The sequence below is a fragment of the Melanotaenia boesemani genome, chromosome 20 (assembly GCF_017639745.1).
Source record: "Melanotaenia boesemani isolate fMelBoe1 chromosome 20, fMelBoe1.pri, whole genome shotgun sequence".
In the NCBI taxonomy this organism is placed as follows: domain Eukaryota; kingdom Metazoa; phylum Chordata; class Actinopteri; order Atheriniformes; family Melanotaeniidae; genus Melanotaenia; species Melanotaenia boesemani.
Genome location: NC_055701.1, coordinates 7,385,046 through 7,410,651, shown reverse-complemented (window position 1 = coordinate 7,410,651; position 25,606 = coordinate 7,385,046). Strand labels below are relative to the sequence as shown.

Below are 25,606 nucleotides of genomic sequence, written 5' to 3'. Positions count from 1 at the left end.
GTATGCCAGATGTTTCAGTATTATGCTGTCATTCACCCTGTTTGGCTAAAAGGTCTTAAGATGTTTGTCCATGTATGGAAACACTTAGTGATTAGTCTGTTCCCTTGTTGTGTACGGCTGGGGACAGCCTTTTTTCACCAGGGGGGTAATGTAACAGTTGTATTTGTGGAATGGCCCTTTAAGACTTCTCTTGGTCGTCTTCTAATGATGACATCATCAAGATACTTCGAGAAGACAGGAGATCGTCTTGCGAACGCTTGGACTGCAGACGGACATTTTAGGGAGCTTGGCTCTTTTCCTTTCTTTTTCCCATTTTTTGTGACGGACGTGTTGTGTGGCGCTGTTTTATTTATGTATGATGAGACAGTAGCCGTCCAACCGGGCTTTATATGGTTGACGAATGTCCTTTTATTAAAGAGCACGCACTGTGGAATCTTCAGTACCAGTGTCGCTGTGAGTTTGTCAACTTTGTGGCAGCTTTATCCGGCTAACTGAGCTAATTCCCCGTACCACAACACGCTCTTCCCGTTACAGGATGCATGGCTGTGAATCAGATGTGGTAGTCTGCAGCATGGGGGCCTCCCAGGGGAGGGTGCTCTCATCATTCCTGTTCACAATGTACATCTCGGACTTCAGCTACAACTCCCCCCTCTTGCAGAAGTTCATATGCAGAAGAGTCAACAATGACTCTGCTATTGTTGACTATCTGTTTCCCTTTTTATTCTTTGCATGTCCTATCCTCTGTCGACTACATTCTTGTTGCTGTGGCGTGTAAATTTCCCTATTGAGGGATCAATAAAGTCTTTTCTTTTCTTTTCTTATTTTCATACACTATAGAAAACTCAGATGTGTCAAATACCAATATTGGTGTTCAAGAGCTTTACTTATTAAGTTTTTATTCATCTGTTTGCACCCTGAAACATAATGTTGTTATTCTCTTTTATTTTTCAATTTTATTAATCCCTTCTTTATAGCTTATCCTAAAGGAGGTTTGCTTTAGCCTCCTTTTTCTGCAAGGTTTAAATGTTTTCATTCATCTTTTAAAACAGTTTCCGATCCTTTATTTGCACTAAATCTTCATTTTTGTTTATCAATTTTTAATCATTAACAATGTCATTGTAGAACTGTTGCAATTTATCCTTTTATCCCTTTTGTTGAGGTGAAGAATGACAGCTAATAACCTACTATGTACACATTGATGTCAACACTAGAAAACAATAGCTTCCTGGATTGTGGTATGTATTCATTTTCTAGCACATCAAATGCTAAAGTTAACAAGACCTCATATTCAGCTAATGCACCCTTTACACTATGTAGAAAGTATAGTTTATTTAATAATGTGGTTTACACTGACTTGAAAGAATAATTACCTATTTTACGTCTAATTATAAGTAATATGATTTGCAGTAGCAGTGGTCAAGTTCATTTAATCAATACGACATCCTTGTGACCCAGCAACCGTTGCCCATGGCACTTAACAGCTCTCATCTCTCATCCTGGAATTAATGTGCTAGCCGAAAGGACTGCTACCCCCTTGCTGGAGCAGGTTTGTATGTCTGTGTGGGAATACTGTCCAAGTTGCTTACATAATATCTAGTTTTATCAGCTATGCCAAATTTAATGAGGGTGAAGCTTCATTGCCTTCCAAAGGGGATCAGAATGAAGGAGTATCATCAGTCTGGTTCTAGTGTTAATTAAATGCAGGCTTGTGTAAATATTCAGAGGTTTGTTTCTGTTGTTGTTGTTGCAGTTTGTTTAAGTATATGAAAATATAACAATGTCACCATCAATTCTATTAATGCTTTTAAATCTACACCTCAAGCAGAAAAGCTACTTGGCTACAAATTTGACTGAAACTGTCATAGTTCACGGTTTATGTTCTTGTTTCTTGTGTTTGGTTTTTGTCATATTTTTGGTTTGATCTTGGTTTCTTGTATTTAGGACCATGTTCTGTTTTTTTGGTTTCTGCTCATTAGTAGTTCACCGGGTCTGATTTGTTAATTCACCTCACCTGTGTACCATTAGTTCCTTAGTGTAGATAAGCCATTAGTTTCAGTTCCTACCTTGCCAGTTCAGTGTTTGCTCATTTTCTGTTAGTGCTGTTAGTTTAGTTTGTCCGTTCCATGTCCACATTTTTTGCCATCATAGCCTTCTGTTTTTGTATGTTTAGTTTTGTTATTAAACCTTTTACCACAACCAGTCTGTCTCCTGCCTCTTAAGCCTGCTTTTGGGTCCTCACTTCCACGGCTCTCGTGACAGAATGAACTGGCCACACAAGGACCCAGTGGGCCACCCTTACATTATTTTGGGGGAACTGATGAGCTGGCTGGAGTGGCATGCCATCCTGACAGATGATTTTCCAGAGAGGTTGCCGTTGTGGGGCTCCAGATTGGCGGTCTGGACACCTCCTGTAAGACCCGTGCCTCAGGGGTCTACATGGACCGCAGCCTTGGCCAGACAGAGGCGAGGCTCCAGACAGCCTCGTCACTGCCATCTCCACGCTTCACTTCTCCAGTGTCACCACCAGCTCCATGCCTCACGTCTTCAGTGTCTCTGCCGGCTCTGCAGCATCCCATGCCAGCACCCAGGTTTTCTCCAGTGCTTCAACGTCCAATGCCCAAGTCCATGGTGTCTCCTGAGGGGGTCCTGGGATAGAGCGCTCCTCATCCAGCTCGAGTCCGTGTTCCATGCTCCTCTGCCTCTGGCTCCTGTTTCCGAGGGATTCTCCAGTCCTAAAGGGTTCTCAGGTCGAGACGCCTCTCTTCTGGTTCCTGTTCCAGAGGGGGTCCCTGGTTGGTATGATCCTCTGCCTGTGGTCCATGTCTCCAAGGGGGTCACTCCTCCTCCCACTCCTTGGGTTCCAGTCTTTGAGGAGGTCTCTTCGCCTCCTGTGGTTCCTGCCGCCGAGCAGGTCACTCCACCACATGTGGTTCCTGCCACTGAGGGGGTCACTCCTCCTCTGCCTTGGGCGCCAGGACCTGTCCTTAAACAGATGATGCTGAGATCCAACTCCTGTTTGCGTGGCTTCGGGGCCGACCTCCTGAACTTTGTCACCTGGATTGTTTGCTGGGGCCTGGACCCTCCTCTGGGCCCCCTCCGCCCACCTGGCTTTGGCCTGTGACTTTGAGGTCAGTAGGACTATAAAGATAACTGGCAATCACTGCATCTTTTAAACATATTTAATTGAAACATTATATTTTATTCAGTCTAATATTCACAGGTTTACATTAAATGTTATGTTCAGTCATAGATAAATGTTTCAGATGGGGATGATTAAACCAGTGAGTTTACTGCCTTTAACACAAGATATTCTGGGATATCTTAAATATCATGTGTATTTTAAGAACTGATTTGATACTGCCTTTAAAGGCTGCAAAAATAAATTATCACTACTGAAAAGGTTAAGCACATAATTAAAACTAGCGCTGGGCACTTTAAATTGTTTAAATGTTTAATGTATTAAGACGGTAATGCCATTGAGACACATCAGTTTTATGTTCACTGATCCTGATTATACATCTAAACCACAGATTATAGGAGGTATGTGTGGGGTGAGTATTTGGAATGAGCCTTACGTATAATTTATGCCTTTAGATCCTCCAGTTTTTCGATCTGTCAACATAAACTAAGGCACGCTCGCTCAAATTTAGGTCCTTGCATACTGCGCTTCTTTCAGAGTTTCAATGGAAAGTGTGAAGCAACCAAATTCATTCTTTCTACAGCAAAATCTGATTAAAAACTGACTTTCCAACACAATCTAGAAATGCCAGGATTCTAATCCTGATTTCTGTCTGTTCCAGCAGAGAAATTCATTTTCAAGAAATGTTTCCTCTGTAGTTTAAAGTTTTTCAGACGTCACTGAAATTAATTTCTGCTGATTAATAATAATACATTTTGAAAATTAATATCCTTTGTCAAATATTTTATTTTATTACTTTAAAGACACACTACAGATTTTCTCTGAGACACACCCCCTTTAATCCAACTTTAATACTACCTGTACTGTAGAAGTGTAGTACAGCTCTGTCCAGCCAGTAAATGACAAGTCTTATCTTGAGGCTTGCCTTATTTCTGGCATTGTCCCTTTCTCTCTCTCTTTTTTCCCTTTCCACCTATGATAATGTTTTCTTGTATTTCTGTGCTAAATCAGCCATGCTGCACATTCAAAACAGCCATTGAGATCTCTGCTTGCTCGCACGTGATGCTGAGCGAAACTCAGCTGCAACGTCTCGTGGAGTCCCGTAAGAAAAAGTTGTATAGCATGGTTTTTCAGCCTCAGGATGCTGCAACTACTCCTCCGGAAATGTACACAACAGATGTCACTGTACCATCAAACAAGTCAGAAATGCAGAGTTTTAAATTTGGAAAGTTATGTAATGTTTCTATAATATTTAAGCTCTACAAGGGAATAATAATAATAATAAAACACTTTTTAAAACCAAAGGTTATTGCATTTTCCTTGATGTTTGGACTTTTCAGAGTAAAGTGTGCCATAGACCACTTTTTTTTTTAATATTGAATTTTATGCATAACAAAATCCTGATTAATCGCAGAGAATCCAAATTAAAAATCTTTATTGCTGAACAGTCCTAAAATCACATTCAGAGAAGCTTAAGCTCAAGTTTTTGCTCCACAACACTTTTATCTTTAAGGAACATATTACCTGTAGCTTTGATATCAACTTGATACAACCTACCCACAACTTAAACACTTTGGAGGATAATTTTCCTGCAGCCTAATGGGCAGGTTAAAGGCCAAAATGTTACTGTGTTTACATTTTTGGTAAACTACTAAAACCTCTATAGTTATGTTACTCAACATAATGTTCCCATTATTGCAGTTTAAATCTTTTTAGCCTTAAAGTATGAAAGTCAGAAACTCCCACATATAACCCCAGAACCAGCAGAGCTTCTGTTCTGCTCATATTTATGTCCCTTACCTTCAAAATTGCATCTCTGCAAAATTGCATTTGTATATAGAACATGCTTATTAATTAAACTACAAGAACTATGATTGTTTTTAAGATTAATACATCTGCTTGCAAGAGCACACAGACTGATCAAAGTTCACTGCTGATTTGAAGCCAGTTACACAAATCATAGAAGGATGTAAGATGAAAATTGTTGACTGGTTGCAAGTATCCTGCTGAGGCACAAAATGATTCACCATTAGCGCTTTAAGATATTTAAATGTTCACTTTAAAGCTAATATATATTGTCAGTCATTTTCTGTGACCCACAATGGTCACAGAAAATAACTTGAATCTGACAAAATTAAAAAAAATTAAATAAAATTAAAAAAAAATAAATAAATAAAAGAAAGAAAATTCTATGAAATTTAACCAATGGAAGTCAGACGTTGCTTTTCGACCATGCTTCAACACAATTATTTAAAAACATAAACTCATGAAACAGGCCTGGACAAAAATGATGGTGCCCTTTTGAGGCAACCACTGCAATCAAACGATTCCTGTAACTGTCAATGAGACTTCTGCACCTCTCAGCAGGTATTTTGACCCACTCCTCATAAGCAAACTGCTCCAGTTGTCTCGGGTTTGAAGGGAGCCTTTTCCAGACGGCATGTTTCAGCTCCTTCCAAAGATGCTCAATAGGATTTAGGTCAGGGCTCAGAAGGCCACTTTAGAATAGTCCAGTGTTTTCCTCTTGGGTGTTTTTAGCTGTGTTTTGGGTCATTGTCCTGTTGCAAGACCCATGACCTGCAACTGAGACCAGGCTTTCTGACACTGGCAGCACATTTCTCTCTAGAATCCCTTGATAGTCTTGAGATTTCATTGTACCTGCACAGATTCAAGACACCCTGTGCCAGATGCAGCAAAGCAGCCCCAGAACATAACAGAGCCTCCTCCATGTTTCAAAGTAGGGACAGTGTTCTCTTCTTCATATGCTTCATTTTTCCATCTATAAACAAAGAGCTGATGTGCTTTGGCAAAAAGTTCCATTTTTGTCTCATCTGTCCATAGGACATTCTCCGAGAAGCTTTGTGGCTTGTCAACATGCAGTTTGGCTTTTTTATGGTTTGTTTTTAACAATGGTGTCCTCCTTGGTCGTCTCCCATTAAGTCCACTTTCGTTCAAACAACAACGAATGGTGCAATCTGACACTGATGTTCCTTGAGCTTGAAGTGCACCTTTAATCTCTTTAGAAGTTTTTCTGGGCTCTTTTGTTACCGTTCGTATTATCCGTCTGTTTGATTTGTCATCAATTTTCCTCCTGCGGCCACGTCCAGGGAGGTTGGCTACAGTCCCATGGATCTTAAATTTCTGAATAATATGTGCAACTGTAGTCACAGGAACATCAAGATGCTTGGAGATGGTCTTATAGCCTTTACCTTTAACATGCTTGTCTATAATATTCTTTTTAATCTCCTGAGACAACTCTTTCCTTTGCTTCCTCTGGTCCATGTTGAGTGTGGTACACAACATGTTACCAAACAGCACAGTGACTACCTGTAGCCTATATATAGGCCCACTGACTGATTACAAGATTGTAGACACCTGTGATGCTAATTAGTGGACACACCTTGGATTAACATGCCCCTTTGGTCACATTATTTTCAGTCTTTTCTAGAGGTACAATAATTTTTTTCCAGGCTTGTTTCATGAGTTTATTTTTTTAAATAATTCTGTTGAAGCATGGTTGAAAAGCAGTGTCTGACTTTCATTGGTTAAATTTAATTGAATTTTTATTCATTATTACTTTTGTCAGATTCAAGTTATTTCTGTGACCATTGTAAGTTTTTCTTTTATTAACTGTAGGGTACCAACAATTTTGTCCACGTGTGTATCATAAATTTCTTTTCTTGTGCTGACATACATCAAAGATAGAGTGCTTAACTATATTCAGAAGCAAAGAGATTATTCATGTTTGAGAATCATTGAACTTGAAAACTGAGAAACTGGTGGAAAAGTGTTTTTTTTGTTTGTTTTTTTTTTGTTTTTTTTTTAATTAAATAGAATAGACCCATATATTAGGACACAAGTGGCTTCTCCACTGTTGTGAGTTTGTATTAAATGACGATTTGCAGGAGAAAATGGGGCTTTCTTACCAAATCATCACAGAGGGAAATGTACCTACATCACTACTGCGTCAGGGCAAGTCTCCATATGGGCAAACAGCAACTGCAACTACTAAGATTGGAAGTATAACAAATTAATATCACCTTAAATTAAGTGTTGTGTTTTGTTGTGACGTTTTTTGTCTCAACTGGGATCTCTGTTACCTAGGAATCAGTGGAGTGAGGGTGTTATTTTTTAGATAGAAATAGCATCCTTATATCTGTCTCTTTTCTACACTGGTAAAATTAGACCGGATATTTCTGCAAAATAAAGTGGATGTTGTGATCACATAAGGACAAGCTTGTACAAAATGTTTAGGTAAATTCCTATGTAACATTTTCTGTATGGATGAAAGTAGTCCACAGAGCCTATGTGCACACTGTCATGAGACACTTAAAATTTTGTTAGGGTATATTTTTTGCCTATTTACACTGTTTTATAGTAAATGTTTTCTTATTACCTCATTCAAATCAACACAGTTGTGAAAAATGTATAATTTGATTGCATTATGATTTGCAGCAATCTATTTAGCTGTTTTTATTTTTTTGAATGTTTGTAGGTGTTACCGGACCACTATGACTACCTGATATTCTTCCTCTAATGGACATCATCATGGAAATATAACAAGTGGTTCTGATAGTTAGAAAAAATATGTTAAAATGACACTGTCCTCACCAGATATTAACAGAAGTGTTTTGTTATTTATGTCTATTAATACCCAATTTTCAAGTTCTCCTAAGCCTAGCCATATAATTTTAACCTAACTTACACAAAAGAACAAACAGCACAACATGACATATATTATAGAATAAAGTTCACTATGAAAATATAACTAAAGTTAGCAGTCTCACAAAGGACTGGAAGGACGTCTTCTGAGTGAAAATCACACATTTTTTTTTTTTTTTGCTGTCTCCTCCTGTTTCCCAATATGTGCTTTTCTTGGCATTTCAGTAAAAACTCATTAAGTCTTTTCATGTTGACATGTACATTTCATGCCCTGTCGGTGCAAAATGTGACATTGACACCTTCCCCTCCAGTGAACTGACAGTTCGCATGATTTAATGCTTTGCTGGGAAATTTAAATGGAAACTTAAACCAAAGAAAAGGACCCATATGCCTAGTTTTCCATCATCTATGCACATATAGTTTAATATAACATGATCTATTCTTTTGAAATGACTTGTGTAATGAAAAGGATATAAACTTTTTTTAAGTAAATCATTCAGTTATTGTAATTTTTGCATAACTTCTAACAACTGTATCAAGTGAAAATATATGTCCTTTGCTTTGCATATATTTTACTGTCTCCCTTTTTAGACTGGACATAAAACCATCGCACAAAAGCTGATCTGAATCTGTTCCCCATTTAGTGAGGCTGAAACGGATTCTGTCAACATTTCAAAACAACTGAATGCTCTGAATATTATTTCCGAGGGAAATAAATATGTAATAAAAGCAATGAGTAAAGAAAAAACTGTACTCAAGCTCTAAGTCACTGCTGAGTATGTCCTTTTCTGCCCACCCATTCATGTGTGAACGGATTTCAGCCAATATAAACCTGCTGTTGTCTGCAGTAGCTATAACAGCTAATCAATAACTTGATCCATAGTGACAGAAGTTGTCACTGACTCATGTTATCACTGACAGTCCCTTTGTGCTCCCATCTAGCTTTTGACTCAGTGGATTGTGGATGACACTAACACTACCATGGTTTGGGGATTTTGTGGCTTCAGTGGCAGTCATATCCATGAAAATGTTGTCTAACATAGTCAAATTCTGGCAAGTGTAGAGAATGAAAGAGATTACATCTAAAGAGTCCAATCTGACAACTAGCTGCAGCAAAGGAAGAATTTCCTGATGTTATAAAAGGTTCAGATAGTTTATTGTATTCTGTTTTTTAAAGTGTCTGTTATGAAGGGATAATACAAATGTCAGGACACTGTAGTTACCCTATACAACCTTACAGTGAAGCAGTCCTTATCTGTAATAGGTGACTGGATGTCTTTTGCTGTGATCACTGATCCAGATCTCACTGAGCGGATTTTTATCCTACTATCCAATTATTTCAGACTTACCACTGTTTCCAACATGGTCCCCAATGATCAGACAATCAATGCACTGATCAGCATCAGTCAGTGACACTGTGCTTATTAAGAACAGCCCCTGAGTTTTAAATTCTATAAAGTACAGGTGAGGAGAATTTTGGCTTAAACAAACATGACACAATACCTGGTGCTTTCTCATTTTTACTGTGGTACTACTGTTGCAGTGTCTACACTCTACAGTCTATAGATTTTGATTATAAGTAAACAATATAAAACAATTTAGAAATATATGAAACTACAATGGCTATTCATTACATCTGTCTCATCATGTTTTTTTGTCCTCTGAATTACTTATGATCTGTATAAAAAGTGCTGAATCATTGACTTTAATGAAATGCAATTTGGTTTTACAGATTACTATATTTTACCATCCGACCACCATGTTAACTCCTGACTTCCTGATTTTTTCAGAACAAACACACTGCTTCGCCAAAAAAGACAACACTTGGATTTAACTCAAATAAGTATGAACCTCCTATTAGAACATTTTTTGCATGATGATTAGCTTTCAGCTGGCTACAAGTTATTTATTTCCAACGAGTAGCTTCTCATTTCTTTAACAACTATGTTGAAAGACACATCTTGTAGTTGTGGAAAAGATGTTAGTATGTCTAAGAAGGGTCAAATCATTGGAATGAAGCAGATAAAACATCTCAGGAGACGCAGAAACTACTAAAATTTGATTAAGAACTGTCCAATGCATTATTAAAAACTGGAAGGATAGTGGGAAACAATTGTCTTCGAGGAAGAAATGTGGTCAGAAAAAAATCCTGAATGATGGTGATGGGTGATCATTTAACTGTTTGGTAAAATCAAATCAAAGAAAAACAAAAGTAGAACTCATGATTAATACTGAAAGCAAGAACATTTCCACATGCACAATGTGAAGGAATTCAAGAGATTTGGACTGAACAGCTGTGTAGCCATAAGAAAACCCCTAGAAAAATAGGCTTCAATTTGCTAGAAAGCGTAAAGATTGGACTCTGGAGCAATGGGAGAGGCTCATGTGGTCTGATAAGTCCAGATTTCCCCTTTTTCAGACAAGACAGGCAGATGAAGTGATGCAGCCAGCATGCCTATAGCTTACTCTGCAAGCCTGTGGGAGCAGCCTATGATCTGGGGTTGCTGCATTTGGTCAGGTTTAGGTTCAGTAACATTATAAGCACAAAGAATGAGGTCAGCTGGTACCTGAATACTAACAACCAGGTTATTCCATCAATGGATTTTTTCTTCCCTGATGGCACTGGTGGTATTGTGAAGGAGTGGTTCAGGAAGCAGGAGATGTCATTTTCACATGTGGATTGGCCCCCACAGAGTCTAGACCTGAACCCCAATGAGAATCTTCAGGATGTGCTGGAGAAGGCTTTGCACAGTGGTTGGACTCTCCCATCAATACAGGACCTTGGTGAAAAATTATTACAGCTTTGTATGGAAATAAATGTGACATTGCAGAAGGTTATCAAAACAGTGACACAATGAACACTGCCATAATCAAAGGTGGTCCAATGAAATATTAGAGTGTGATCTTTTTCTTTTGTGGTGACTTTTGTTTTTTTGGCCAGGCAGTGGATATGGAATATATGTGATTAGATTGTGAGGTAAGATGGACACCTATCATGGCACACATAGACAGACTGGTTTGTTTCTGTCTGGGAAACTCTGGGAGGAAATGAGGACTATACACCCACAACAAATATTCACAAAAAGAGAGGGAGAGGAAAACTGTATTGATCTTGTCATAAAATTACACTTATTTTATTTTTCTTTAATTATTTGACAGGGACATTGTATTTGTACATAGTCACATAAGTTTGTAACTGATGCCATGCAAACGGAGTTTGTAGCCAGAGCTAATTCACAACTCCTGTCTCTGGTTTGGCTTTTCTGACCAAATGAAGCTGAGCAGTGTGGAAGCTTACAGTTCTGGTTGATGAAACCTCTGGTGACACTATTGCTATTCTGTCTCTGAACAAATGGACTTCCAAAAAGTAAATTAAGAATGTAAGGATAAGATGCTGTGTGTGATCATTTATGGCGTTTAGTTTGTTTTCGGTTGAGCCCTTGATTGATTTCTGTTTCTTGTCTTTTTTTTTCTCAGCCTGTTTCTGGAGTTTTCAGTTAAGGGTATTTCCTGCTTCCTCTTGTGTTACACCTGGTTTCTATTTCTTCATTTTCACACCTGTTCCTTATTTGATTGTCAGCTCCGTCTGTGTAAATACAACTTGGTTTTTTGAGCTTCTTACCAGATCCCCATCAGCCTGTACAGGTTTGTCATTATTTCTCTCTAGTGTTTCTTTTTTAGTTGTTCTGAAATATGTTTTCAGATTTATTGGTTCCACTTCTTATCAATCTTATCTTTGTAGCATCTCTGGGATTACAGAATAAACCTCCGTCTCTGTTGACATAACTTGATTAAAAATTCCATCATTTAAGTCAGTCCTTAGGTTAAGAGTGTAATTAAATAAATAATTTCCCCATGTGGTAGCAGTGGTGAGAGAATCAGCAAAGTCAGTGATAATCGGGTGATCACAAATCTTGACATAAAATTCAATAACACTGAACAGAACTCTATATTAATTTGCATATAAAACTCCAATTCTTCTGTTAAAAGTATTTGTGTTCAGCAGTTTAAGAGAAAAATCCTTGGAAAAAAAAAGTTGGAATAAGGATTTAGAGATCCAAAGCTCTGTCTATGTCATTGGTGACTTAAGCCAGTCATTCCAATAACCCTTAAAGTGTTCTGTGAGGCCCACTGCAGCTACCGCTTGAACAATCAAATATAAATTCCCTGATTGACCTTACAAAGGCTATCATCAACCATAATAACTATACAGAGGGGGGCTCTACCGTTAAATCTGCAGCATCAACAATTAATAATCTTGTCCTTATGGAAAGCCTGTTGAGGTAAAATGCTCATTGAGTTTCTGGAAATCAATAACTGAATTAAAGCCTTTCAAATGCACTGCTCTATGGTCACTTAATCATATGGGTCAGAAAAGAATCAAATCAGCACCCATTGCACTAATAAAATTCCCTTTAATTATAACAAAGCGGTATCTGTGAATTGATTATATCACTAAATGGAGACACGTTTATTAGAAAAATAAAAGTGGATGGCTCTGATTAGGCTTTAAATGGTTAACTGATTGTTAATTTCCAACCTTTTATGAGCTGTCAGTCCCCAAATGAATAGCAATTTCACCAAGGAGCTACCCCATCAGCCACCTAACGATGTCTCAATGACTTCAAAAACTGTTAAGAGTGAATCAATAAACCAGTGGGTGGTAGCAATAAGCTGGAGGTTAGATTTGGTCATGACCAATTATTCTGTGGAAGCACAGGTACAGTAAAAGTTAAAATTGTAAAAAACTCCCTATATTTCAATCCTAAGACCAAAGTCATCCCATCATCTCATGTTAATTAGCAAATGCATCATTTTCTATAAGAGATATAACCTAGTGAACTTTGGTCATACTTTCAGCATCATGGCTTACATTAAAACTATGTTTAGGCATTCTGAGACCATATTTCAGCCAAAACAGAAAGTTATGACTCTAAAATTTATTTATTTTCCCAAAATTTAACTATGGCCAATCCCTTACATTTTATTAAATGTATTAAAGCATATGGCAGAAGAATGTGATTGGCAGTAACATAAAAAAGGAAAAAGCTGTTGAATAAATCAATAAATAAATATTAAAAGGAAAGTAATTTGTTTTCCCCCCTCTGGTATTCTCTCTGCTGAGGTCCAAATAAACATTTGCTGTATGTTGTTCACTTCCTGAACAGTAGATAGTTTTTTTCAAAGATTCTCTTAAAAAAAAATCATGTATATATATAATGATGGGGCTCATTCATGCCCCCAACGTCCCTTTCATCGTTGACATTATTCTTTTTCGTCAGGGACATTAGGTCGTGAGCTTTTCTCTAGTTCTTCAAGACTTCAGCCTCTTTCACGCAGAGAAACGAGGGTGAAAGAGCGATTATTCTGAAAATGTACTGTCCGCCGCGGAGTACCGATGAATCAGGTGATGGCAGCCGTAACCGCTTCTCAATTTCCCTCCATGTGAAAATGCCTGAAGGAGCACGAGATTCAGAAGGATGAGAGTTGGATCGCTGGAGTCATCAATTTAGGAAATAAGTTCTGCTTAACAAAACGATAGGAGATAGGGTTTCGATCAAAATTTCGGCCGTGGTTATAGGTAGTCTCCACTTCTACATGCGCCATGAAAAGCGTAAAAGAAAGACAACTTCGATGCAGTACCCAGAGTGTGAGCGGCGTGCATAAAGTCAGAAATGTCTATCAAAGCGCAGACCGGAAATGCTTGGATTGTTACTCCAGAATACAAACCTTGTGATACATGTGGTGCAAAGACATACCCCCAAGAATACCCACTTAATAAAAATACAATACAAAAATGCCCCCAAAAACAAATAAAATTAGAATAAAAATTCTATCTATCTATCTATCTATCTATCTATCTATCTATCTATCTATCTATCTATCTATCTATCTATCTATCTATCTATCTATCTATCTATCTATCTGTCTGTCTGTCTGTCTGTCTGTCTGTCTGTCTGTCTGTCTGTCCGTCCATATCTTTATTACCACAGAAAATTAAACATTGATGGTAGTGCATCATCGTTTTCCGTGTTAGTTTCCGGAGTTGTATTAAGACTGTTCAAGATAAACAATATTTGATAGATTTTCGACAGATTTACAGTTGATGAAAACTATCCCTTAGAGCTACAACACAAAAATCCCCCCACTGTGGGATCAATAATGTCTTTTTTCATATATATTTTAACATGTATCTGGAAAATGTAAGAGAGTCTGAAAGGTCTATTTAAGCGGGCTAATATATTAAATTTTTTTACACTTTTTTTCAAAGTATTTTAATTAATTTATTTATTTATGTTTTTCTTTATTTATTCATTTATTTATTTTATTTATTATATTTAGCATAAAATGCGTTTAATAATTATTGATACGATTTAGTAATAAGATTATTGTTAAACCTATCTATATATCTGTATAGCCTACTTTTAGTGCAGGAAGTGGGAGGAAAAAAGCTAATAATGAGGCAAGTAACTAGTCCACATATTTGGGGGTGTTGGCTGTGCGAGGTCTTGTGCAAAAGGTGGATTTAATTTTGAAGTCTTTAACAGGAAGTAGAAATATTTATTTTCATCAAACCTGACACCGCTGTAGGTCGTTGAGCTATGAGGATTAACAGTGCGGGAGAAGCAGCCTGCGAGGAACACCGAGGATCAGCGGGACTGGGCCGTTAAGCCATCGGTGTAAGTGACCGGACGACAGCTCACTGGAGTGTCACATTGGTCTAAATTTCTATTCTATTCTATTCTATTCTATTCTATTCTCCTAACTGCAGAGGAGCCACGCAGAGTTGACAAGCTGAGCAACGTAAAACATAGACTCGGAGAGACGGAGTGAGAGGAGGGCGAGGGAGTGAAAATCCAAAAATCCGTCACTGAAAAGATTTAACCGTCTCTAAAAAGCATGAAGACACACTGATGTGGATTTAAAAGACAGCTGTTCAATCAACAAACTTTGCATAACCCGCTGGAAATATATCTACTAAAAAAGAATGGAATAATTTGACTCCCAATTAGGCTAACAGGGATTTTTTTAAGTGGATATTTTCCCTTTTCACCTGCAAGAGGTGCAAAAAGGTGGGGGGGAGAAGGAAGGGGAGAACAGCGAGGGAAAAGAAGAAAAGCAAAGAAGAAGAAGCTGAAGAAGAAAAGAGAGAAGCAGGGGGAGAGACGGGTGGTCGGGCTGGGAGAAGAACTCCAGTCTTCTCACGGATGGGTTTTTCTTCTCTCGCGCCACGGATGGCAGGATGAAACCGGGAGAGAAAAAGACGGGGGAGAGTGAAAGAGCGAGGGGGGAAATAGGAGGATGTAGTCGTCGGGCGCTGTAAGAATGCAAAGCGGACGCACCCCTCTGGAAGACAGGACTGAACTATAAACCTTAACGGATTTACAGCCACCTAAAGGATATTACACACACTTACCTCGACACATGACATATACGGGGGATGTTCTCTCATCTGGAACCTTTTTCTGTGGAGTTACAACTTTAATGATCTATGTTATTATTATGATGGGATTTGGAGAAATAACTGTGCCCTAACAGAGGGAAGAAAAGGCACCTGGAAAGAGGTAAACTGATATATTTCTTCCGTTACGCACAAATGACGTTGATATCTATCTATCTATCTATCTATCTATCTATCTATCTATCTATCTATCTATCTATCTATCTATCTATCTATCTATCTATCTAATTGTATTGGAACGATGGTTCTTCGGGGGCAGTAAAGAGTTATTTGTAGATTGCGTTGCATAGACATTTGTTCTAGGTGCTAAAATGGGGGGGGGGGGGGGGGGGGGGGGGGTTATAGCCAGAGTGTGTGTGTGTGTGTGTGTTTGGGGGGTATGGGCGAGAACATTGCAAGGTCAAATTTGAGACCGGTTTAAGTCAGAATGGCCTGGCGGATGAAGGCACGCAGGTACTTTCAGCACTGGCATCTCAGCAGTACCTCTGCTCTTACTTGATTGTGTGCTTGTTTGTGTGAGCGTGCGCGAGAGCAAGAGCGAATGATTAGAAAAAAAAAAAAAAACTTGGGCACGCTGTGCGTCTCCTGCACTCATGTCCGTGCAGTGGTTTCTAAAGCGCACAGAAAAGACTGCAACGCGCTGATCTTTTGAGCACTTCACACTGAACCTGCATAGCTGGATAAAAGGGCAGACGATGTGTGTGTGTGTGTTTGTGTGTGTGTGTGTATGAGAGAAAGAGAGAGAGAGAGAGAGAGAGAGGGGGGGGGGGGGGGGGGGGGGGGTAGACATTGTTTCCGCCTATCTATTTGCAGAAACATTAAGCTGAGTGTATGCGTGCACAAGAAGCCGCAACTTAGACGATAGAGATAAAGCTTTCATTGTGTGTTGCACTGTCCGACGTCACCTATCAGTTGCAAATGATGACAAGAGGGCGTGTGTATGCTATAAAAAAAGACTTCTTTCAAAAAACTTTTCACCGCACAGACACTGAATTATTTAGCGTTATGTTTTCTCTCATACTTTTATCCACTGTGCACATCCAGAATGAGTTTGTTTGATGTAAACAGTCTTGGATCATGAATTCTCATGAATTTCTTGTTTACCAAGACACATAAGTTAAAAACTAAAGCTACTTGGAAACATTTGTCCAAATGACTTTTAGCCTGTTTCACCCACTTTCTTTTATAATTCAGTAGGAGGTTTGATTTTTGTCTTACTTAAACATATAAGATTTTTCCTTCTTTTGTGTAAAGTATTTTAGATTCCTCTTGGTCTCTTGGATGGAACTAATTCTTTCTTGAAATGACACAAGACCTATGCTGAGAAATCAGTATAGTTTATAATTGATGTAGCTGTCATTATTTGGGTTGAGTGACCATGCTGGTAGAATAGCCCTTTACATTGAGGTTCCTACAAATTATTGTGTTGGGTCTTCAGTTATTTAAATATGATGTGTAGTAATTTAGTCGATATTAATTAATTCTGAACAAACCTCATCCTCCTTAGTGTCTATGGAGTTCAATAAATCTGTAACAAGTCAACATAAAAACTGCCCTTTTTTTATTTTTCTCTTTCTTTTCCCTCCTATGGATCTATCTTCTGCTGGATCGGCGTTTCATTGGTTTGTACCAGTACAGTACCTCACACTGATTGATCAAAGCAATAAATTCATTTGCCGGTACTAATGGCCCGTGGATATGGAAGTATTATGCAAATGCAACCCCAGCTCTAGAAAAACTGTGTGGGTGAATGAGCGAGAAAGAAATTGGTGATTTTCAGTTCATTTTAGTTGTGTTTAGCCGCCTCTTTACATCTAAGAAGACTGGTTTGCTGTGCCATTAGGTTTGGAATGAATAGCAGTGCATTTGTGCTGCAAATTCTGTTTTGATTTAGTATTCAGAAATGTAAGACTGGGAGGAAAGCTGCTCCTGCTCTTTGATTTGCTTTACTGGCATTAGTGTTGAATAAGTAGCACTTCAGCTTGTATCGAACCTAAATGTCTTGTAAGATACGGTCTGTGTTATTGTGCTGGTAATCAAGTTTCCTTGTGGGTACACAGAAAAAAATACATCTTGTTTAACCCAATTTTCCCCATTTCTCTTTTTTTCTATTCTTCCCACAACCTTGAAAAGAAGGAAGAAAAGTGTTCTAAGCCTTATTATATCATACAGCAAAGTAATGAGGCTGTTGGGATTGTTTCTTATTCTATACATGGATGATGGGGTTTTTCTCACTTTCTTTTTGCCTTCTGTTTACCTCTGCAACTTCCCCCTTCTCTTCCCCTCTCACTGTTTAGCTGCCTGACAGAGGGCTGCAGGATCCTGCAGAGTGGGTGGTGGAGCTCTAATTCAATTTATTCTGCTGCTCAGAGACAGACTGAGAGCAGAGGAGATAGCGAGAGGGAAAAGGGATGAAGACCGCAGATGTTAGGGAACATTTCCTATTAGCAGAGGAGAGACAGGCCTTAGGAAGCTGTTTTGATGCTGTGATATGCAGGATGCCTGTGTGGCTGACTGAAATCATATGCTTGCATATGTGGTTACCATCAACGTGTCCTGAGAATGACATCAGACTTTTGAGTAAGAAAATGAAGATGCAAGCAGAAAATGAAAGTATATGTTATATAAAGTATATGTTTATGTTATATAAGTATATGTTATAAGTATATATGTTATAAGTATATGTTATATAAAGTATATGTTTGATAAAATCAGCTTCACCCAAAGTTGAATTTTCACATTTAAAACAGCTGAGAAGTTGCTTCAACAGGAATCTTATGTGCAAAATGTTTAAAATGAATCCCATTTAGGTCAACCTGATTAATATTCTGCTCCCACTATGATAAAAGTGGCCTAATAATATACCTGGTTGAACCCCAAGATGCATTATGTTTCTAGAAAGAGAGAATGGATACAAAGTGGATCAGAGATTTGAAGAACACAAAGATATGTCCTCAGACTGTGTCTTTAACCTTTGTCTACACTGTGAAAAAGTTGTCGTACAATTTACAGTAACCAACCAAATGGTGGATGCCAGTAAATTAATGTATGTCCATTTACAGTATCATTACTGTATTATCTTTTACTATATCAGTGTTGTACTTCCATTTACAGTATGACTACTGCATTTCCATTTTCATTATCATTAGTTTTAATTTACAGTATCAGTGTTTAAAGCATTTCCCTATATGAAACATTTTTCTGACATCAGTTTACATGCTTAAAAAAAAAAAAGATCTAACATTTCATACCTGCAAAAGTTACCAGACAAAGTGGACTTTGGTGTTTGTTTGCATTGACTCTATTGCCTCAAAACATAAGCAAATATTTTTGGCATGTTGACCAATGGAAGTAAAACCTAATTGGATTGACTCAAAGTCAAATGAACTCATGATGATTTCAATCTCATAACTGTATATATATATATATATATATATATTTATATATATATATATATATATATATATATATATATATATATATATATATATATATATAATATCATTCTTTTAAATGAACTTTTTTGATTATAGGTTTGGGCAACAATCTTATATTAATGAAAGCAGGAATACATGCCACAGTAACCCTATCTCCCAACTCAGTTGTTAAACTCTTTATATTGGCTGAGATTGAATCAAATAAGACGATAGAAATAAATGAGTGTAGACAGTCCAGGCAAAGATGGTGTTCTGTTTCATAATTCATCATGTAAAATGGAAATTACAAATAGGCAACATCTAGAAAAAGAGAGAAAAAAAATGTCAAAAGAGTTCATGAAAGACAACAAGGAGGCTACTGTCTCAGGCCTAGCATCTCTTTAGCTGCTGTTTGCCAACAACAGCCATTTTTATTTAAAGCCAGTCTGGTCTCCATTTTTTTAATGCAGGGATCTCAAACTTTGGGCAGTGGTTTTGCCCAAAGTGCTGGTTTTTACAAGTCCAAGGCTTTTATTCACACCAAATGTACTGAATTTAAAATTCCATTAGGTTCAGAAATACACTGCCTGGCCAAAAGTCACCATCAAAACAAATGGTCACACACTCTAATAATTTGTTGGACCGCCTTTAGCTTTAGATATGGCAGTATTCACAGAGGGATCATTTCAGTAAGCTTTTACAGTGCCATACGATTTATTTTCTTTCCAGAGTTTCAATTAATTTTTCACCAAGTTTGATGATGGGAGAGTCCGACCACTGTGGAAAGCCTTCTCCAGCGCATCCCAAAGTTTCTCAACGGGGTTCAGGTCTGGACTCTGTGGGGGCAAATACATGTGTGAAAATGACATCTCCTGCTCCCTGAACCACTCTTTCACAGTTTGAACCTCTTGAATCCTGGCATTGTCTTCTTGGAATATGGCCGTACCATCAGGAAAGGAAAAAATTAATGGATGGAATAACTTGGCCATTGAGTATATTCAGGTATCAGCTGACCAAATTATTTGAACACATAATGATGCTGAACCTAAACCTGACCAACTGCAGCACCCCCAGATCATAGAGTGCCCTCACAGGCTTGTACAGTTGGCACTAGGCATGATGGTCACATCCCTTCTTCTGCCTCTCTTCTTACCATGATGATCTGGACTCATCAGATCACATGACCGTCTTCATTCCTCCAGAGTCCAATCTTTATGCATTTTTTGTGGCTCCAACCAAATATAGCTATTTGTTTTTTAAAATCCCATGCAACCACAAAAATGCACAATTATTTTAAAGAGAGCATAACAATGTAATTTTCTGATATGACAGTAAGACTTTGCCTTAATGACACACAGAGATACCTGCACCTATACCGTGTCAGTGCCATCAAGTTACTGTCAGTAACACTCTATCTTTGCCAAGGAAGGATTAGTCTTTGGGTTCTTGGTAACACTAGATCCTGCTCAAAATCCATTAGTCTTTAATTATTCCAGAATAGATTTCCACGGTGCTGCTGTTTGTGCAGAAATTCATCTCAAGTGTTGTTTAGTTGCAGCCGCAGCAGGCTTTCTTACGTGGAGGTAAATACTGCATATATGATTTGGGATGTTCTTTCTTTTATTGGTTTTATTGGTTTTATTTTATTGGTTCTTTCTTTCACACCCACATAATCTATCCCTCCCACCTCCTCCTTTCACACACCTGCTGCTTCACAATCACCTGTGACATGTTTGACACGATATCCAGGTTTAAGAAGCCTTTGGGGAGGATGTTTGTGTATGTGTGGGTCTGTGTGTGCACGATGGTGTGAGTGTATGGAGTGGGTGACATGACAGATTGGAGACATGTTGGGTGATAATGAGCTGTGTGCAGCACTGATAAGATTTGTGTGAATGTGACACAATGCAGGCAGACGCTTGGCTCAGAGCCTGTAGCTAGTCTCCCCTCTCTGTATGTACGTCGATCAGACTTTATATAATGTTAATTGGTGCAGATGTATGAAGTAGATTCAGAGCTGAAGTGGACACTGATTTCCTGCTCAGACTAATTCAGATATATATATATATATAAAATAAAAACCTAAAAGAATGTCATTCTCAAGACATTTTAAATGGGGACTTCCATTTTAACTTGATTCCTCTAAACAATGAAGTTTTGTCAGTGTTGATGTCTCATTTCACAAGTCATGTAAAATAACCAATAGACACTGTATATTTGAAAACAGACTGATAACAATATTACCATGTTTGCATTGTGCAGGGCACAGCGGGTCTTATCCACAAGTATCTTATTACAGATCTTCAAAATTTTGTTCTTAACTTTTTTGGGGGGGTGGTGGCCTTTCTGTGTGGAGTTTGCATGTTTTCCCCGTGTATGCGTGGGTTCTTCTCCCACCATCCAAAAACATGCATGTAAGGTTAATTGGTCACTCTAAATTCTCCCTAGGAGTGAGTGCGAGTGTGAATGGTTGTTTGCCCCTATCTGTGTTGGCCTTGCGATGTACTGGTGACCTGTCCAGGGTGTACCCTGCCTCTCACCTGTTAAAATGCTGGGATAGGCTCCAACTTACCTGTGACCCGTAATGGACTAAGCGGTCAAGATAATGAATGAATGAATGAAGTTTTATTTTAGAAGTGTTGTTTTTTTTTTTTTTTCCAAAGACCCTCCATGTTCACCAAACTATTCATGGACTGCAAAATTCTTCATATGTTTCCGCTGATTGATGAATAGGAATCTCTCTGCAAGTTGAAATGACATGCCAGCTGGCTCGATTAGTATAAATGTCAGAAAATGCCCAAAAAGGTCAAGACTTCCAGGCTGTGTGCAAACAGACACAGACGGCAATGAGACAGACTTAAAAATGCCAAAACTGAATACCAAAAGAAATTAATGAGAGGGAAAAAAAAGAATGGTAGAGATGTGCAGTGAAACCTGTTTGACCTCATTTGGAAAGTAGTATGTGATTATAAATTATGACATTGTAAGATTCAAATCATATAAAAAAAAAAAAATATATTAAATAGCAATACTCTTTCAATGTTTGCTTTTCCACCAAGAAACAAAGTAATTTATTAACCAGTTACTAATCAGACTAGTTCATTTCATCATTTCATCATTTCATCATTTTTTTTTTTTTTTTGGTAATTTTCTTTACAATTGTTGCAATGACAAAGTTCTATTCTATTCTATTTTTTTTCATTTGTGTCTACAAGTGAGACTGTTGTATAAAATCCCCATCAAACCTTTAAATTAACAACTGAACACAGAACCACAATTAACAAATCATATATATATATATATATATATATATATATATATATATATATATATATATATATATATATATATATATATATATATATATATATATATATTCTCAGTTTATATATCTTAACTGCATTATTAACCATAATTCCTACAACATTTTGCCCCTATGGACCTGTCTTCAAGATTTTTTTTTATCACTTCAAACACATGACTTACCATTTCACATACGGCATGCGCTATATTTGTCTATCTGGTCTGTCATCTTATTTCAAACAAACTGATACCACTGAGAGTAATTTCTCATTCTTTTAGTAGCAAGTCAGGCTTGTCATCCAGAACCCATTTTCACTGTCAACACAAGACTAATTATGAATATTGCAACACATTTGCCACTGGTGTATTCGCCCAGACATGGCACTCAGTCTGATAGGAGCAGATACACACTCCATAAAACACAGCTTTACATTAACTCAATCTAAAAGTACAGTAGTTTTTTGAGTGAAAACCATATCACACCATCTCTATTTATAGAGCACTTAAACAACAACAACGTGGCTGACCGGTGGGCTACACAATCAAAGAAAATAAATAAAAAGCAGACATAAGCACAACTTTAAAAAGAGATGAAACCATTTTTAAAAAGAAACTAAAACCAGATTAAAAAAACTAATAACAATAAAGACAACTGATGGTCTCATAACCTCATGCTGGGTTGAAGGCCAGGAAATAAAAGTGAGTTTTTAAATTATATATAAATCCCAAAGGTGAAAAGTGTAGAGCTTTAATAAAGCTGGAGAGATGTCTTTTAGTATTTCAAAACAAAGGAGTATTTTTATTTTTTTATTTTTTTTTGTAAAAGCCATAAGTAGATTACTTACTAACATGCAGCTGCTTGTAAACTAACATAAGATTAATGATTGGCCCCAAACTGTAGCACACTAAATTTGGTGTTTAAGGTGAATTCATTCAGTTATTAACTGCAAGCGTTTACTTCCTAGGTAGCAGTTGCCCCCTAAACAGTTGATGGACGAGTTGCATGACTCAGCAAGACTCCTGTAAGTCGTCACATTCTATTGACAAAACATTTTGATGCTGAGTGTGGTCTACACTTTCTGCAGAGCTGCATTTCGAAATTCTCCCCAGCTGTGTGTGCGATAAAAGTGCCAGTTAAATGTGTTGCCCACCATCCTGTTAAGATAAGCCACATTTCTGTCTTTTAAGTTGCCCGCTTTCTAGGATTAAGTCTTCAACACAGGAGCAGATTTTGTTCTTTTTTTTTTCTTTTTTTGCTAGTTGTTTTAGTTATACCTGCAAAAAATCTGTTTGCGTTATACACATGAGAATATTTAATTTTTTTTCTTTTTTTTTATCTGTCTACTTTCCGATTGTCAACGCTTTCAGTATATTGTACAACTCAGCATTTCTAATTTGACTGTGAATGTGCCCTTTATGTGTGTATTTGTCCCCTTAGTAAATATCACTTTAGGCCATTTTGATAGTGTCAACTTGTCAGGTTAAATACAATTTAAAACAACAAAGGCCACCTCGTCCTTCTCAATATTATAAGCGTAAGGGTAGCATATACATATAATGAATTATTAACAATATGCCATTAGTGATCTTTTAAATCATCAGTCAAATCTATTTTGTATATCACTGATGGTAAATGAGGAATCTTAAATGCTCTGAGTGGGAAAATTGGGTCACTGCTGAAGCAGTGGATGATTAATCTACCTCCTCAGCCACGGTAACCACAACAAGCTTACTTTAAGCTTTGATGTGTTTTCTTGGTGTTTACATGGATGTTCAAGGGAATGTTTAAGACACTTGGTGTAGTGTTTGGTATGAATAGAATTTGTACACTGAGTTATCACCCTCAAACTAAAACTGGGATTCATCAAAGTAGTCAAAGGGACTTTTATTGGCAGTTTGTGTTGTAGTTGATGACCAAAACAACATTTGTTGACTTAGTCTCAGACTGAATTGCATCACCTTGGCATGGTACATGGTTTCAGTGTATATGTGAACCAATCTGGGTTCCACAGATGTCATGCTACCTTTCTGTTCAAACATTTCCATGCACTGGTACACAATCAGTCTACAGCAGTGGATTTAAACCTGGGGTCCGTCCAATCAAATTGACTCAAATCTACTAATTATATAGCACATTGTAAAAACACATGGTTGCCAATGTGCTGTGCATATAAAATATAATTGTTAAAACACACAGACATTTCATACACAGATGGAAAATCATTGATTTGAGAAACAAAATACATTGATTCATCTGAAAAATGCCAAATCAATTAAAAAAATACATTAAAAGCAACTGAAAAATTAAAATGAATTAAACAAAATTAATAGATTAGGATTAGGAAGCAATAAAAAATGTAGAATACAGTAAAGTAAATAAATAAAAGGCAAAAAATAAAGACTAGTTGAGTTGCCAAAGTGCACAAGGAGTCTGCAAAGCTTTGACTCTACAGAGCCTGTGACTGTTAAAATTAAGGTCTTGTTCAGACAGAGACAAGATGAGGCGCATCTGCATATGTTTCAAATCACTTTTTGATTTTAAAAAAAAGAGAGAGAAAATGTTTTAGTCTTTAAACAGTGACTTTTCAAACCAGAGCCAAAGTGCATAAATGGGGGTCATCGCAAAGTAGAGCAATATTATAACACATGTAAACATTATATCTGTCTCTGTATCTACTGAAAATAACATTTCCTTCCTTCTGTAAGGATCTAACCATACAAGCTTTTTGCATGATTACATATGTACAAATTTACAAATTTGTAAATACATCCCATTTGATCCTCGATCAAATTATCCTTGCAAAATGGGGAACTGGTTTACCCTAATAAACTAATGTAAATGCCTAAATTAATGCAACACAGATCTTTTACACTAGCAAACATGGGAACTGTAAACTGGCCACGAGTCATTGTGTTCACATATTAACTGGTTTACATTTAGTACATATCATATTGTCTATTGTGAGTAAGTACATTATGCAGCAACAGCTACATTATTTGGCAGCCACAACATATGACTACATACAAGGAAGCCTACTATGTAGCAGTAGTCTGTAGAACTTCTTTCAGACTGCTGGACAGCTAACTAGAAAGCTAAAGTAAACATTTCAGAACCCTGGTCAGCTCAGTGTCAAAGTTAAATTAGACATTTCAGGACCCCAGACAGCTGAGTTTGAAGGAACGGAGGAGGGTTCAGCACCATGGACAGCTCACTGTGAAGCGCCAGTCGACATTTTCAGGACCTTGGACAGCTACTGCATGGCACTTAACTGTGGAGTCAAAATTGTGCTGTTTCTTCATGCGGTACACAGTTTTGAGCCCTCATTACAGGACCATGGTCAGCTAAATGTGTGGCTTTATCTAAAAGTTCATATTCCAGACAAATAGCTGCAGTTTTTAGATAGAGAAGCACCATAGGCAACTCAGTATGCAGCTTTAGCTTTAAAACTACCCCTCACTACAGTAGGGATCCACAGAGTGCAAAAATCTGGAGTAAGTTTTCAGGGCCATTAAATCAATTAACAGCTAAATTTGTGGCTACTTAAGTTGTTTAAACTGGTTGAAATTCAAGTATGGTGTAGCTTCAGGTGACATGGTCTCGCTGAGGCAACTGTCGAAATGAAT

At 37.6% G+C, this 25,606-nt stretch overlaps 1 protein-coding gene across 4 annotated transcripts in view; it reads left to right on the top strand.

Annotated features, from left to right (window-relative positions):
• The first annotated feature begins 14,408 nt into the window (after positions 1–14,408).
• lrfn5a (leucine rich repeat and fibronectin type III domain containing 5a) overlaps positions 14,409–25,606 on the top strand; it is a 114,380-nt gene continuing 103,182 nt past the window's right edge. For 2 of the 4 annotated variants that reach the window (XM_041971700.1, XM_041971702.1), the window contains exon 1: positions 14,432–15,366. The gene's annotated coding sequence lies outside the window, so the exon portion shown is untranslated. Of the gene's footprint in view, positions 15,367–25,606 lie in introns of all 4 variants that reach the window. The other 2 variants (XM_041971703.1, XM_041971701.1) reach the window with 2 other exon arrangements.